Source organism: Bufo bufo, chromosome 7, assembly GCF_905171765.1.
Source record: "Bufo bufo chromosome 7, aBufBuf1.1, whole genome shotgun sequence".
NCBI classification, from domain to species: Eukaryota; Metazoa; Chordata; class Amphibia; order Anura; family Bufonidae; genus Bufo; species Bufo bufo.
The window spans coordinates 74,695,848-74,712,438 of NC_053395.1; positions in this window are offsets into that span (position 1 = coordinate 74,695,848).

Below are 16,591 nucleotides of genomic sequence, written 5' to 3' on the forward strand. Positions count from 1 at the left end.
AGCCATTTAAAATACAGCCATTTGAAATACAGCCATTTTGTGCAAAGATATATTTACTTCTGGCCTAAACTGATTCAGGGCGTGTGAGATCCACCCTACACATACAGTGGTTTGATTCAGCCATTTGAAATACAGCCATTGGATAATACAGCCATTTTGTGCAAAGATATATTTTCTTCAGACCTACACTGTAACAGGGCATGTCAGATCCCCCCTACACATACAGGGGTTTGATTCAGCCATTTGAAATACAGCCATTTGAAATACAGCCATTTTGTGCAAAGATATATTTACTTCAGGCCTTCATTTTTTCAGGGTGTGTGAGATCCCTCCTATACATACAGGGGTTTGATTCAGCCATTTGAGATACAGCCATTTGAAATACAACCATTTGAAATACAGCAATTTTGTGCAAAAATATATTTACTTCAGGCCTACACTGATTCAGTGCGTGTGAGATCCCCTCTATACATACAGGGATTTGATTCAGCATTTGAAATAAAGCCATTTGAAATACAGCCATTTTGTGCAAAGATATATTTACTTCAGGCCTACAGTGGTTCAGGCCTAGTGAGAAACCCCCTCTACATACAGGGGTTTGAATAAGCAATTTGAAATACAGCCATTTTAAATATAGCCATTTTGTGCAAATAAATCTTTAATTCAGACCTACACTGATTAAAGGCGTGTGAGATCCCCCCTATACATACAGGGGTTTAATTCAGCCATTTGAAATACAGCCATTTGAAATACAGCCATTTTGTGCAAATATATATTTACTTCAAGCCTACACTAATTCAGGGTCTGTGTGATCCCCCTATACATACAGGGGTTTGATTCAGCAATTTAAAATACAGCCATTTAAAATACAGCCATTTTGTGCAAAAGAAATCTTAAATTCAGGCTTACACTGATTCAGGGCGTCTGAGATCCCCCTATTCATACAGGGGTTTGATTCAGCCATTTGAAGTACAGCCATTTGAAATACAGCCATTTGAAATACAGCCATTTTGTGCAAAGATACATTTACTTCAGGCCTACACTGATTCAGGGCGTGTGAGATCCCCCTATACATACAGGGGTTATTTCAGCCATTTGAAATACAGCCATTTGAAATACAGCCATTTAGTTCAAAGATATATTTACTTCAGACCTACACTGATTCAGGGCGTGTGTGATCCCCCCTATACATACAGGGATTTGATTCAACAATTTGAAATAGAGCCATTTGAAATACAGTTATGTTGTGCAACAATATATTTACTTCAGGCCTACCCTGATTCAAGGCATGTGTGATCCCCCCTAAACTTACAGGGGTTTGATTCAGCCATTTGAAATACAGCCATTTTGTGCAAAGAAATCTTTTATTCAGGCCTACACTGATTCAGGTCGTGTAAGATACACCCTATACATACAGGGGTTTGATTCAGCCATTTGAAGTACAGACATTTGAACTAAAGCCATTTGAAATACACCCATTTTGCGCAAAGATATATTTACTTCAGGCCTACACTGATTCAGGGCGTGTGATATACCCCCTCTACATACAAAGGTTTGAATCAGCCATTTGAAATACAGCCATTTTGTGCAACGATATATTTACTTCAGGCCTACACTGATTCAGGGCGTGTGAGATTTCCCCTATACATACAGAAGTTTGATTCAGCAATTTGAAGTACAGCCATTTGAAATACAGCCATTTGAAATACAGCCATTTTGTGCAAAGATATATTTACTTCAGGCCTACAGTGTCTCAGGCCTTGTGAGATACCCCCTCTAAATACAGGGGTTAGAATCAGCCATTTGAAATACAGCCATTTGAAATACAGTCATTTTGTGCAAAGACATATTTACTTCAGGCCTACACTGATTCAGGGCGTGTGAGTTCCCCCCTATACATACAGGGGTTTTATTCAGCCATTTGAAGGACAGCCATTTTGTGCAAAGATATATTTACTTCAGGCCTACACTGATTCAGGGCGTGTAAGTTACCCTTTATACATACAGAGGTTTGATTCAGCCATTTGAAATATTGCCATTTCAAATACAGCCATTTTATGCAAATAAATCTTTAAGTCAGGCCTACACTGATTCAGGGTGTGTGAGATCCCCCCTATGCATACAGGGGTTTGAGTCGGCCATTTGAAGTACAGCCATTTGGAATACAGCCATTTGAAATACAGCCATTTTGTGCAAAGATATATTTACTTCAGGCCTACAGTGGTTCATGCCTTGTGAGATACCCCCTCTATTACATACAGGGTTTTGAATCAGTTATTTGAAATACAGCCATTTGAAATACAGCCATTTAATGCATAGATATATTTACTTCAGGCCTACAATGTTACAGGGCATGTGTGATCCCCCATATACATACAGGGGTTTGATTCAGCAATTTGAAATACAGCCATTTGAAATACAGCAATTTTGTGCAAAGATATATTTATTTCAGGCCTACACTGATTTCGGACGTGTGTGATCCCCCCCTAAACATACAGGGGTTTGATTCAGCCATTTAAAATATAGCCATTTTGTGCAAATAAATCTTTAATTCAGGCCTACACTGATTCAGGGCGTGTGAGATTCCCCCTATATATACAGGGGTTTGATTCAGCCATTTGAAATACAGCCATTTGAAATACAGCCATTTTGTGCAAAGAAATTTTTACTTCAGACCTACAGTGGTTCAGGCCTTGTGAGATACCCCCTTTACATACAGGGGTTTGAATCAGCCATTTGAAATACAGCCTTTTTTGTGCAAAGATATATTTACTTCAAGCCTACACTTTTTCAGGGCATGTGAGATCCCCCTTATACATATAGGATTTTGATTTAGCCATTTGAGATACAGCCATTTGAAATGCAGCCATTTTGTTCAAAGATATATTTACTTCAGGCCTACACTAATTCAGGGCGTGTGTGATCCCCCCTATACATACAGGGGTTTGATTCAGCCATTTGAAATACACCCATTTGAAATACAGCCATTTTGTACATAGATATATTTACTTCAGGCCTACAGTGGTTCAGGCCTTGTGAGATATCCCCTATACATACAGTGGTTTGAATTTAGCCATTTGAAATACAGTCATTTTGTGCAAAGATATATTTACTTCAGGCCTACACTGATTCAGGGCGTGTGAGTTCCCTCCTATACATACAGGGGTTTGATTCAGCCATTTGAAGGACAGCCATTTGAAATACAGCCATTTGAAATACAGCCATTTTGTGCAAAGATATATTTACTTCAGGCCTACAGTGGTTCAGGCCTTGTGAGATACACCCTCTACATACAGGGGTTTAAATCAGCCATTTGAAATACAGCTATTTAAAATACTGCCATTTTGTTTAAAGATATATTTGCTTCAGGCCTACACTGATTCAGGGCGTGTGAGTTACCCTTTTTACATACAGGGGTTTGATTCAGCCATTTGAAAAATTGCCATTTGAAATACAGCCATTTTGTGCAAATAAATCTTTAATTCAGGCCTACACTGATTCAGGGCGCGTGAGATTCCCCCTATACATACAGGGGTTTGAGTCGGCCATTTGAAGTATAGCCATTTGAAATACAGCCATTTTGTGCAAAGATATATTTACTTCAGGCCTACAGTGGTTCATGCCTTGTGAGATACCCCCTCTATTACATACAGGGGTTTGAATCAGCCATTTGAAATACAGCCATTTGAAATACAGCCATTTTGTGCAAAGATATATTTACTTCGGGCCTACACTGATTCAGGGCATGTGTGAACCCCCCTATACATAGAGGGGTTTGATTCAGCCATTTGAAATACATCTATTTGAAATACAGCCATTTTGTGCAAAGAAATCTTTAATTCAGATCTACACTGATTCAGGGCGTGTGAGATCCCCCCTATACATACAGGAGTTTCATTTAGCCATTTGAAATACAGCCATTTGAAATACAGCCTTTTTGTGCAAAGAAATATTTTCTTCAGACCTACAGTGGTTCAGGCCTTGTGAGATATCCCTCTACATAGAGGGGTTTGAATCAGCCATTTGAAATACAGCCATTTTGTGCAAAGATATATTTAATTCAGGCCCACACTGATTCAGATCGTGTGAAATCCCCCCTATACATACAGGGGTTTCATTCAGCCATTTGAAATACAGCCATTTGAAATATAGCCATTTGAAATACAGCCATTTTGTGCAAAGATATATTTACTTCAGGCCTACACTGATTTAGGGCGTGTGAGATACCCTCTATACATACAGGGGTTTGATTCTGCCATTTAAAGTACAGCCATTTGAAATACAGTCAATTGAAATACAGCCCTTTTGGGCAAAGATATATTTACTTCAGGCCTACACTGATTCAGTGTGTGTGAGATTTCCCCCTACATACAGGGGTTTGATTCAGCCATTTGAAATGCAGCCATTTGAAATACAGCCATTTGAAATACAGCCATTTTGTGCAAAGATATATTTACTTCAGGCCTACACTGGTACAGGCCTTGTGAGATACCCCCTCTACATACAGGGGTTTTAATCAGCCATTTGAAATACAGCAATTTGAAATACAGCCATTTTATGCAAAGATATATTTACTTCAGGCCTACACTGATTTAGGGCATGTATGATCCCCCCTATACATACAGGGGTTTGAGTCAGCAATTTGAAATACAGCCATTTGAAATAGAGCCATTTTGTGCAAATAAATCTTTAATTCAGGCCTACGATGATTCAGGGCGTGTGATATCCCCCTATACATACAGGGGTTTGATTCAGCCATTTGAAATACAGCCATTTGAAATACAGCCATTTTGTGCAAAGATATATTTACTTCAGGCCTACAGTGGTTCAGGCCTTGTGAGATACCCCCTCTACATACAGGGGTTTGATTCAGACATTTGAGATACAGCCATTTAAAATACAGCCATTTTCTGAAAAGATATATTTACTTCAGGCCTACACTGATTCAGTGCGTGTGAGATCCCCCCTATACATACAAGGGTTTGATTCAACCATTTGAAATACAGCCATTTGAAATACAGCCATTTTGTGCAAAGATATATTTAATTCAGGCCCACACTGATTCAGGGCGTGCGAGATCCCCCCTATACATACAGGGGTTTCATTCAGCCATTTGAAATACAGCCATTTGAAATATAGCCATTTGAAATACAGCCATTTTGTGCAAAGATATATTTACTTCAGGCCTACACTGATTCAGGGCGTGTGAGATCCCCCCTATTCATACAGGGGTTTGATTCAGCCATTTGAAATACAGCCATTTGAAATACAGCCATTTTGTTCAAAAAAATCTTTAATTCAGACCAACACTGATTCAAGGCGTGTGAGATACACCCTTCACATACTGTCGTTCTTTTCTACTATTAATTAACACCCATTTAGGGCAAGATCCTCAATTCAAAAAATATGAGGAGAACGTCAAATAAGGTGGAGCTCCTGTTGCAGGGAGAGGACGTGGTCGTTCTGTGCCAGCTACACGCACAAGTGAAACCCCTTTCTCAGGTGCGGGTAGGCGACAAAACCTGCGGCGGTTTTTTGTCGGGCCTAATGCTGCTCTACGAATGGTGAGGCCTGAACAAGTACAGGCGATAGTAGATTGGGTTGTTGACAGTGCATCCAGTTCCTTCACATTGTCTCCCACCCAATCTCCTGCTGAAAGACCACAGTTGGCACCTGCAGCCGATGTCCATCAGTCTTTCACCTCACCCCCTTGCAAATCTGCCAAGCAGTCTGAGCCCCAAGTCATGCAGCAATTTCTTCTGCTTTTTGATGACTCTGTTAGCAGGGTTTCTCAGGGCCATCCACCTAGCCCTTCCCCAGAAGTGGAAGAGATTGAGTGCACCGATGCCCAACCACTTATTTTTTAAGATGAGTACATGGGAGGACCATCGCAGCACATCTCGGATGATGACGAAATACAAGTTCCAACTGCTGGGGCTTTCGAAAGTGTGCAGACCGACAAGGAAGTCAGGGGTGAAGACTGGGTGGTAGATGATGTTGAGGACGATGAGGTCCTTGACCCCACATGGAATCAAGGTCATGCGAGTGACCGATGTAGTTTGGAGGAGGAGGCGGTGGTCGCACAGAGCCACCAGCACAGCAGAAGAGGGTGCAAAAGCGGAGCGGCCGTCCTCTAGACAGTACGCCTCCTACTGCCCACCGCAGCAAGGGACTGAGCACACCAAAGTCAGCTCCAAGGAGTTCCCTGGCGTAGCAGTTCTTCAGACAATGTGCTGACGACAAGACACGAGTAGTTTGCACGCTGTGCAATCAGAGCCTGAAGCGAGGCATAAACGTTCTCAACCTGATCACAACCTGCATGACCAGGCATTTAAGTGCAAAGCACGAGCTGCAGTGGAGTAGACACCTCAAAAACCAAGAAAGGTCTCTGGCTCTTCCTGCTTCCTCAATATATGATAATTGTAGTGGATGGCACTCCTTGTATGTAGCTGTCGGTGCTCAGTGGAGAAGGTCAATCAAAATATGCAGAAACCACTGCACTCGATATTGGATATTCAAAATTAATTCATTTATTTATTGTCCATCCCAAGTAGGATCTTTTTTGTTGCAAATGGCCAACGTTTCGGTCCAATAGGACCTTGGTCACGGCCTAGAATAGGTACATCATATTTTAGTACATCATAATTAAGGACATATCCCATAGCATAAATGGGCAATATATAGTATAGCAAAATGTCAAAGCAAAACATATTGTAACTTAAATAGATGCCAAACATATGTATATAGACTACAGTATCATAAAGAGGCAAATCAGATGACACTTGGCAAGACATGGATATCACGTGGTTCCAAAATCATTATCTTTGTATTTCAACTAGGATTATTGTGAAACCTGTATATAGGGAAGTAGTCTTAAGATATGCAATAAGTACAGGCTACCATGTTTGGGCTAAAATATATGGTTCTTATATAATCAGGCTACCATGTTTGGACTAAAATATATGGTTCTTATATAATCACAGAATAAGACTGGTAACAAACCTATAGAGATAGTATAATATAATATAGTCAGTTGGTCATAGTGGCAGAAATTGTCACAGGGAGAATTTATCAAGATTACAGCTATGACAATACAATATACTATCTCAGTGCAGTATTTTGGCACTATATAAGTAGAAAATCATTTCTCAAAGAATACAATCTTGTTGGCTGAGTGAATAAAAAGAAAATATATAGTAAGTCAAAGCAAGTCAAAGCAAGGGGTAGACCAAAATCATATTCATATTGTTCCCAGAGTCACTACTAATTGGTAGTGGAGTTAAGTGGCAGGCAATAGATAGAGTCAAAGCTGTAAGGGATAGAAAACTAGAGTCCCTGCTAACTGGTAGCAGGAACGAGCGGCAGTCAGAGTTGTGGGCAATGCGCACACAGTATAAGATGTTAGCAGTATCGAGCATAGGCTGAGATGGTGACAATATCGAGCGCTGGTTACCAACCTTAGTGCAGGAGATCTGGAGGCATCGGGAGGACTCGTTGTGGGCGCGCAACTTCCGGGTTTACATAGGGAGCTGGGGCGGTTTTGCGCATGCAATTGCCGAGGTATCGTGAGAGCAATTACGTCACTCGCGCATGCGTACTGGCTCACAGTGCCGGACATAGAATGTCCTGAGATCGAGGCCCATTGCGCAGGCGCTGTAAGTTAGAAGATTGCGCATTTTATCAAAATCACTGCATCATGGAGGTTATACAAGGCATGGATAATGCTCCATATGTCATATATATTGTATTGTACTATTGGCTCAGTAATTCATTCTATGTATAGAAATCTATAAAAGGAAGACAATAATAATACTAGTAATGACTCTATATTTGTGTGGTGGTATACTACCTGTAGTGATGCGACTATGGGGGTCATTTTGTCTGTGAAGATAGGAGAAAAAAGAGGATTAGAAGAAAATTATATGGTATAGAAGACATGCATATAAGTAAACATATATCTCTATGATCCATCTAACAATAAAAATACTGCCTACAAGTGATGAAGATTGACATATAGAAATCCACCTATAGAAATCAATTATGAGAAGTGTGGTCCCAGTTCGTTCCTTGGGATTAAAAGTTATTTACAAGGGTTAAATACGAAAATCGAAGTCCCTGTTCATTCCATGGGGAGAAAGAGTCTTTAACTCAAAGATCCAGAAGGCCTCCCATTCCTTTAGGCGTGCAATCCGATTACCTCCTCGTCTTGTTAGTGGCACATGTTCTAATACCTGGAATTTGAGCTGGTTGATTTGATGTCTATTGGATGAAAAGTGGTGTGGAACCGGAAGTTCTGTTCTATTGCATCGAATGTCAGATTTGTGTTTAGATATGCGATCACGAACACACTGGGTCGTTTCGCCTACGTAGGCCAGACCACACGGGCATTTGGTAAGGTATACCACGAAGGACAAGTTACATGTGTAGAAGTCTCTTGCTTGATAAATTTTGCATGAATGGGGATGTGTAATCCTATTACCCTTAATAACATTAGTGCACTGGGCACAATGGAGACATGGGTAAGTGCCTGTCTTACGGGGGGCCAGAGTGGTTTGTCGCAATAGTGGTGTGACTGAGCCAATGTCGGCGTGTACCAGTTGATCTTTGAGATTGGTTGGGCGTTTGTAACACATACGGATCGGATTTCTGAATTCGGACACTTTAGGATATGATCGTGCTAGTATGGACCAGTGTTTTTTAATTATGTTTTGAATCTTTGATGCAAAGGGATGGTAAGTGGTTACGAAGGGAATGCGTGAGGAGGGTGTGAGTCTAGTGGGACACGGAGAAACCTGTTGCGCTAGAGTCAGTTCTTCTTCCAGTAACCTAATGGGGTAGCCCCTATCAGTGAATTTGCTTGCCATTTCATGGAGGCGTTGTTCGCAGAGGGAAGGGTCTGCTACTATTCTGGTTACCCGTGTGAACTGAGATCGTGGTAAGGAGTGCTTGGTATTACGGGGGTGACAGCTGGAGTAGTGTAGCAGTGTGTTGCGGTCAGTAGGTTTTCTGAAAAGATCAGTAGTTAATGAGCCGGTTGAAGTCTTAAGTACCAATGTGTCTAAGAAGCTTATCCTGTCTGAATCTGTGTGAGAGGTAAAGGAGAGGTCCGGATCTTGTTTGTTAATGTGATCAATGAAGTAAGAGAGTGAATCGTTGTCACCAGTCCAAACTCAGAAAATGTCATCGATGTATCGATGCCAGGTTAACGCAAACTGTTGAAAAAGGTGGTTTGGATAGATATTGTCCTCCTCAAATTTTGCCATAAAGGCATTTGCATATGGTGGCACCACATTGGCCCCCATTGCTGTGCCCCGTTTCTGAATATAGAATTCGTCGCCAAACATGAAATAATTATTGTGTAAGACTAGTCTCAGAAGTGTGAGGCAGAAAGTTTGTGCACTGGGTGAATAGTTGGAAGTTGAAAGAAGAGAGGAGACCGCTTCAATGCCCTTCTCATGGGCGATGGAGGTATATAAACTATTTACATCTAGTGTCACTAATATGCTGTCGCTTGGGATATTTTGTAACGAGGAAATGGTAGATAGGAAATGAGTCGTGTCAAGTAAAAAGGAGCGGGTATTTTCGATTAGTGGCGTAAGTATTCTTTCTAGGAAGATGGAAAGTGAAGAGAGAATGGAGTCTGTTGATGCGACTATGGGTCTGCCTGGGGGATTTGTTAGATTTTTGTGGATCTTTGGTAATATATAGAGGACAGGGGTGACGGGATGTTCATTGAGGAGGAAAGTGTAGGTCGGTTTGTCGATTGTACCTAGCTGAAGGTGGTTATCGAGTAGAGAGATAATTTCTTTTTTGATACGGAAAATGGGGTTATGGGGCACCTTGAAATAGGTTGCAACGTCCGACAGTTGTCGTTTTATCTCCCTGACATAACTACGATGGCTCCACCCTTATCAGCTGGTTTTATCGTGATGCTTTTATCCTCCCTCAGTGTGTTGAGAGCAGTCCGTTCCTCACTTTTGAGATTGTGAGGTATGTACATAGATTTATCTTTTGATTCTTTTAGGGTACTGTCTATATCTTTTTTGACAAGATCAATAAAGACCTCAGCCGCATGATAGTTTTTAGGGGGCATGAATGAACTCTTATTTTTCAGGTTAAGGGATTTAATTGATAAATCCAGGGCTGAAGTCAGTATTTGAGATGTTGGCTCTTGTAATTGCTGTTCAAAGTGTGCCTTTAATCGGATAGATCTATAGAACCGTTGTAAGTCCTGTTCTAAGGAGAAGGAATGGAAAAAACCGGACGGGCAAAAGGAAAGTCCCTTAGATAATGTGTTTAATTCTGCAGGGGATAGTGTACGGGATAAGATATTAACTACTATGTCCGTACCTGTGAACGTGTCTGTATCCCCGATGGGTTTCGATTGGCGTCTTCCCCTTCCTCGGCGTATGCGGCTGTTCTTCTCCTTCCTGGGCGATATCCGCGCCTGTGAAAAAAACGCTGATTCCGGTAGCCAGTTGATCGTTCGCTTCCTGAAGAGGATGAAGCGTAGCCGGTGAAGGTAGAGTAGTCGTTGCCCATCGAAGTACTTTGCCACTGCCATCTATAGACTCGCTGTAGTTGGTAATCCTCCGAATCACGGAAAAACTTGTTATGTTTGGTAGTTTCAAGGTATTTTTGATGATCGTTCAGAATTCGTTCAGTCTTCTGTTTAAGATCAGCCCACTCTTCTGCCGGAATTGTGGAAACCAGTTGCGTCTCGATTGCTGTTAATTTTTCTTTGGAGTCGATAATGGATTTCTTAAAAATTCTATACTTAAGACAATAATGTCTAAAGAACACTTATTAATAATAGATTCAAACTTGTTGCAGTATTCACTGTTATTAGGAAAAAGAGTTGGACGAAGATGGACCCAAAGGCCCCTCTGAATTTTCTTTTGTTTAAAATATTCTGCCAAGGTAGTGCAGTGCAGTTCCGTAGCGATGAGTTTCTTGGACTCGCGTTCCCAATCCCGCGACCAGAATTCACTGGGTAATATATGTAGAAAATTGCTTGACGTGTGCACTTCTGACACTATTTCCTCTGCAGTAGAATTTTCGTATGAGAAGGTGGATGACGACATCTGGAGGGTGCTCAGTCACACAGGAAAGAATCCAAAATATATGATAATTGGAGTGGATGGCACTCCTTGTATGTAGCTGTCGGTGCTCAGTGGAGAAGGTCAATCAAAATATGCAGAAACCACGGCACTCGATATTGGATTTTGGTTTACCCCTTGCTTTGACTTGCTTTGACTTACTATATATTTTCTTTTTATTCACTCAGCCAACAAGATTGTATTCTTTGAGAAATGATTTTCTACTTATATAGTGCCAAAATACTGCACTGAGATAGTATATTGTATTGTCATAGCTGTAATCTTGATAAATTCTACCTGTGACAATTTCTGCCACTATGACCAACTGACTATATTATATTATACTATCTCTATAGGTTTGTTACCAGTCTTATTCTGTGATTATATAAGAACCATATATTTTAGTCCAAACATGGTAGCCTGATTATATAAGAACCATATATTTTAGCCTAAACATGGTAGCCTGTACTTATTGCATATCTTATGACTACTTCCCTATATACAGGTTTCACAATAATCCTAGTTGAAATACGAAGATAATGATTTTGGAACCACGTGATATCCATGTCTTGCCAAGTGTCATCTGATTCGCCTCTTTATGATACTGTAGTCTATATACATATGTTTGGCATCTACGTATTTAAGTTACAATATGTTTTGCTTTGACATTTTGCTATACTATATATTGACAATTTATGCTATGGGATATGTCCTTAATTATGATGTACTAAAATATGATGTACCTATTTTAGGACGTGACCAAGGTCCTATTGGACCGAAACGTTGGCCATTTGCAACAAAAAAGATCCTACTTGGGATGGACAATAAATAAATGAATTAATTTTAAATATCCAATATCGAGTGCCGTGGTTTCTGCATATCCTCCTGCTTCCTCTTCTGCTGCAGTCGCGGCCTCTTCATCCACCTCTGTAGTGACAATGCCACCTGTCACCCCAAAAATAGAGGATCTGCCAGCAACACCAACACCTGGGTCACCAAGCATCTCCACAATGTCCCACGGAAGCATTCAGCTCCCCATATCCCAAACGCTAGAGATGATGAGGAAGTACCCCCCTACCCACCCGCGATCCCTAGCCCCGAATGCTAGCATTTCTAAATTACTTGCCTTTGAAATGCTGTCATTCCGTCTGGTGGAGACGGATAGTTTTAAAGGCCTTATGGCGGTGGCTGTCCCACAGTACGTCATGCCCAGCCGCCACTACTTTTAAAGGCGAGCCATCCATTCCCTTCACAATCAAGTAGGGGACAAAATCAGGTGTGCACTGCGCAACGCCACCTGTGGCAAGGTGCACCTGACTACGGATACGTGGACCAGTAAGCACGGTCAGGGCTGTTATATCTCCATAACAGCACACTGGGTAAATGCAGTGGTGGCTGGGCCTGAGGCGGATAGCAGTTTTGCGCATGTCCTTCCACCACCGAGGATTGCAGGGCGCTTTAGTTTGCCTCCTGTTGTTTCCTCCTCCTACTCTGCTTCCTCATCCTCTACCAGCTCCTCATCCGGTCAGCGTAACACCTTCACCACCAACTTCAGTACAGCCAGGGGTAAACAACAGCAGGCAGTTTTAAAACTTATCTGTTTGGGGGACAAACCCCACACCGCGCAGGAGCTGGGGACGGGCCTTGAACAACAGACCGATGAGCGGTTTGTGCCAGTCAACTTCAAGCCCGGCCTGGTGGTGTGCAATAATGGGCGAAATCTCGTAGCAGCTCTTGGACTAGCCGATTTGACACACATCCCTTGCCTGGCGCATGTGCTGAATTTGGTGGTGCAGAGATTCCTTAAATATTACCCCGACATCTCAGAGCTGCTGCATAAATTGCAGGCCGTCTGTGCGCGCTTTTGGCGTTCTCACCCTGCTGCTGCTCGCCTGTCAGCGCTGCAGTGTAACTTCTGCCTTCCCGCTCACCGCCTCAATATGCGACATGCCCACAAGGTGGAACTCATGCTGGCCAGACTGTGCGAGCAGCAGCAGGCGATAGTGGAGTTTCAGCTGCAGCACGCACGGGTGAGTCGCTTGGCGGAACAGCACCACTTCGCAACCACTGACTGTGCCTCCATGCGAGACCTGTGTTCCTTGTTGCGCTGTTTCAAGTACTCCACCAACATGGCCAGTGCTGATAACGCAGTTTTCAGCGTTACTATCCCACTTCTATGCCTCCTTGAAAAAATGCTCCTGGCGATGATGTGGCACAGGAGGAGGAGGAGAAGGAAGAGGGATCATTTCGTAGGGTTTCCGGCCAGTGATTCCCAAGTAGCTCCGAGGGTGGGTTCCTGCACCCACAAACCCAAGGTACACAATTGTCCAGCCAGGGCACAGTTCTGGAGGATGAGGAGGTGGAGGATGAGGAGGAGGAGATGCAGGAGGAAGAACCATGTTTACAGCAGGGTGACACCCAGACCAGCTCATGGCCATCACTGGTGCGTGGATGGGGGGATACAGAGAACACAGACGATACACCTCCCACAGAGGACAGCTTTTCGCTGCCTCTGGGCAGCCTGGCACACATGAGCGATTACATGCTGCAGTGTCTCCTCAATGACCGCCGAGTTGCCCACAATCTAACTTGTGCTGATTACAGGGTGGCCACGCTGCTGGATCCCCGCTACAAGGACAACGTACCATCCTTAATTCCATCACTGGAGCGTGATCGTAAGATGCGCGAGTACAAGCGCACGCTGGTAAACGCGCTGCTGGTGGCATTCCCACCTGACAGCGGGGGCACAATGGAAGCACAAGGCAAAGACAAAGGATGAGAAAGAGGTCGCCAACGCAGCTGGGGCACCGCTAGCACCTCAGAAGGCCGGGTTAGCATGGCCGAAATGTGGAAAAACTTTGACAGCACGCCACAACAACCAGCCCCACCAGCTGATATGGAACGTCTTAGCAGGAGGCAGCATTTCACAAACATGGTGGAGCAGTATGTGTGCACACGCCTACACGTACTGAATGACGGGTCTGCTCCCTTCAACTTCTGGGTCTCCAAATTGGACACATGGCCTGAGGTTGCCCTTTACGCCTTGGAGGTGCTGGCCTGCCCTGCAGCCAGTGTACTATCTGAACGTGTGTTTAGCACGGCAGGGGGCGTCGTCACAGACAAGCGCAGCCGCCTGTCCACAGCCAATAAGGACAAGCTCACGCTCCACAAGCTCATACACCCGTCTGAACAGATAAAACCGCAGATGAAGGTCCTGTGCGACCGAAACGTCCGGTTTATGAAAATGTTCCTATCATGAAATAGATTGGGCAAATGGATGATATCACTATATGATACAAAGAATAAATCGCCTGAATTGCAAATACTAAAAATTGTGTGCCTCAATTTTACTTTCATTAAAATGAACCAGGCATGGATCCCTCAGGACTTGTCCGTACCTTGTCCAGAATAGACATGTATAACGGCACTAAGCAGCCATTGTTATACTGCAGCGCAATTGCTCATTCTTGTATTTTGGATATTTCACACTCTTTTAGAGTGTACCCTAATTTAAAAAAAAAATATTAAAATCAAAAACTTGTGTTGGCTACCTCGTCCTCCTCCACCACCGCTTCCACCTACACCGCCTCCTCAAACTCCTACTACATATGGAACTCCGACTGATAAATTTTGTAAACTGGGACTAGTTAAAACGTAACCTTTACTAGGTCTTTTAAAATATTGTTTCACACTGGGTGGGAGACGACAGTAACAGTAAATTACCTCCACTATATCACATTATATACGGTCATAGAAAAAATGCAAAAAGGGTAGATCTCACCTCGTCCGAGCTGGATCCACATCCGTGGAGGTAGGTCCTGGCAGTTGTACCTATGACCGGTGTGACCAGGGTGCTTGTGTTGTATTGGCATTACATCCACTCCTACGCCACCCTATAATGGCTTTCCTGCCTGTCTAGGGGTAGGGGGCTGTAAAATGGACCTGCCTACCACACATGGAGCACCCGCCCCGACAGGGGCGACCCCACACCGAACCTTTCCCTGGGGTATGGGTCTAGTGTTCTATAAAGCCCTAATTACAATGCCCTACATGCCATGTTTCTGTCTTTCTTGACATCATCAGGGGCTTCACATATGTATTCAAGGACAAACTACAAAAAAAGTTACAGACATACACTCAATATAGGTCACAAATGGCACAGAGTACCGCAAACGCACAAACTTTTAAGCAGACTCAATGTACTTACTAGAGATCAAGGTGGTTTAAGCCTCGTCTCATCACACGGGATAGTGGGTAATTCTTATCCTCACTGTATCATGGGAAGTGTCCCATGTCAGTCTGTGTCTCACCACAAATAACAATGATTTGGGTGAGCACTGCATACTTGTCAGCCGCCTCCTCATATGCCTCTCCTCCCGGTGAGTGTACGCCCCCCTTAGTAACTTGCCTCACCTGTCCGGATCCATCCGAATGCATGTTACTCCATGTGGAACGCATGTTGCTCGCGTGCGTTCCACCGGACCGGAAGTTCAAGTCACATGGTGCGGGCTAACCGGAAGTGAGGTCATGGCCTGCGTCGGAGCGTTGCCAGTTGCATAGCAACCTCCAAGCTCATGACGCACAGCCAGATCACAGGGCAAATGATGACTTGCCTCATCTTTGAATATGCACAGTCGCATTACGGATTTAAAATTGACAGGACAAGCCACGCACCTGCCGTGACACTAAAAATGCCAGTTATTAAGAGAACCAAGGGCACAAGTATATGTATGCATAAGTATGATAGCATGGTACATTTAATACACCTGCCTTCATTAGCATTATACTTCCATCAGAGGGTCCCACGGGCATCAGCACATGGGATCCGAGGGGGCCTAAGTTATATTAAGTAGAGTTACCCCCATATGTCATTTAACCAGAGTCAACCATCGGGTCCCATACGCTCACATTTTAAACGAGAGCCCATGAGACCCAAGGGAGAGACTCTAGCAGTCACCGTCCTTTTCTTGCACCTGAGATCATTTAATGCAGCAATTATTTACATGTCACAATACATGAGATCTAAAGTGGCCCAAACCATAATTCTAATGGCTAAGAGCGCCCCCATCTCTAGACTGGTCAGATTCCACCATCAGGTCCCACATGCTCGCATTAAAAACGGGAGCACATAAGATCCAAGGGAAGGAATACCGTAGACACCCTCCTGGCATTAGAGCCTAAATCAAATAAAGCAACAATAGTTTTGTTGTTCATTTAAACCAGATGGGTGGACCGTTCTAAGATAGAAGATCCATTTCGCCTCGCATTGCAGGATCCTCTTGTCAAAGTCTCCCCGTCTAGTGCCTGGTTTTATTTGTTCAATTCCCATAAAGGAAAGGCAGTTCATTCTGCCGTCATGTTCAGTGTTCACATGCCGTGCCACCGATGTGTCTCTCCCATTTCTTATATCACTCAGATGCTCTCCTATTCTTCTCCTCAATTCTCTACTTGTCTTCCCGATGTATTCCTTTCCACATTCACATGTGATTTTG